The sequence below is a fragment of the Crocuta crocuta genome, unplaced genomic scaffold (genome assembly GCF_008692635.1).
Source record: "Crocuta crocuta isolate KB4526 unplaced genomic scaffold, BGI_CrCroc_1.0 scaffold729, whole genome shotgun sequence".
Classification (NCBI taxonomy): Eukaryota; Metazoa; Chordata; class Mammalia; order Carnivora; family Hyaenidae; genus Crocuta; species Crocuta crocuta.
Genome location: NW_027528876.1, coordinates 350,516 through 352,224, shown reverse-complemented (window position 1 = coordinate 352,224; position 1,709 = coordinate 350,516).

Below are 1,709 nucleotides of genomic sequence, written 5' to 3'. Positions count from 1 at the left end.
CGGCCTCTGCGAGCCCCCCACCCCCGCCGCTGCCTGGGACGTCCATTGGACAGCAGCCTGGGGAATCTGGAAGAGACGACTCGGAAGTGGGACGTCCCTCCCTCGCCTCCGTGTAACAGTGATCAGTGCAGGGGGCGGAGGCCCTGGCGGGGAAGGTTGGCATGGCCACGCAAAGGGCATCTCTGCAAGAAGGACTCCTTATCTCTGCGGGAAGAACACGAGGTCGCGCGACGGGAGTGGTTGAGTCCACCGCCCAGGAAAGTGGGGGCTGGTGCCAGGTGGAGACGGTCCGACTCCACCCACCCTGGGAGTGGGAAGTGCCCGGGGAGCTGGCGGGGTCTCCCAGCCACCTTCTAGCCCAGACCTAGGCTTCAGCCTGGCTGGGGTCCTGGCCTCCATGCCCCCTTAGGAAATCCCTGCCGGGTAGGGCACTGCTCGGCCTACCCCACCTCCCTCCTGGCCACCGTCCTCTCCTGGGGGCAGGGCAGGGGCTGCGCCTCTCTCTGTGGACCCTTCACCTCCCTGTGCAAAGATCCATCGCCCCGGCCACACCCAGTTTCCTGGCTCCTCGGCACCTAGGCTGCAGCCCCTGCCCATCTGCCTTCCTGCCCTTCCTCCTGGGTGTCCCCGTCCCTCCCTTCAACTACCACCCTCCTCCTCATCCCTGACACACCTGTCTCTCAAAACCAAACCATCCCTGGGCCTGTCCGGGCCCCATCTTCGTGGAAGGTGCTAGAGACCTTCCTCCAGGGCTCCTGGCCTCCCCACAAGGCACGCAGTGACTCCAAGCCCGCCTACCCACCATAGGCCTCCTGCCTGGCACTGGGAGAAGGGAGGGGAACCATGGGTGCCCCCACCAGCACCCCCACTGGGCCTGCCTCTGCCCCCCCAAGGAAACCTGGCTTGGAGTGAGGGTGGCAGCAGCCAGGGGTTATGGACCACGGAGGCTACGTCCAAGGTGAACCCTCCGTGAGGATGGCCCACTAGACCCCACACCCTCATGTCCTGCCCCTCATGCTTCCCTGCAGTCACCCCCTCCTCCCTGGGACCCCCTTTCTGAGACCACAGTTCTGCTCCTACCTGGGATTCTGCAAACCCTGGGGTCTGCAAGGCTTGCACCACATCCCACAAACCCTCAGTGGCTGGCTGTCCGCTGTCCTCAGGAGTGGGGTGCACACACGCACCATTGGAGACCTAGCGCCCCCCTCGCCCCCCGTCGACACTGGCCTGCTCCAGCCTTGAAGCCTCCACACTCACTGTCACATCTGGGCCCGTGGCCCTCCCTGCCCAGCGCTGGGGCACTTGGGGCCGGTTTCCGGAGGTAAGGCCACCAGCCCGACCTGCCCCCCCACCCCTGCCCATCCCTTGGTGTCTCCCTGGCCTGCGCCAGACGCGGCTGCAGACAGATGGGGGTCACTAGGGTGGATCCTGACTTCCCTCATCTCCTGTGGCTCCAGGATCTGAAAGGAGGCCGGGATGGGAAGAGCAAGAGCGTGCAGGGCGGGGGATGCGTACACAGAAACACAGACACAGCAGGGGAGCAGGGGACGGAGGTGTAGACAGGCCAGAGAGGCAGGGGCTTCTGGGGAAGGGTCCGCGGGGGCGGGAGCTGTCACAGTGGGTCATGGGCTCCACCACACACGTGCTGCACCAGCAGCTTCCTGCGAAGACTGCCCTGCATGGATGTGCGGCACATGCTGGGTGGAGGC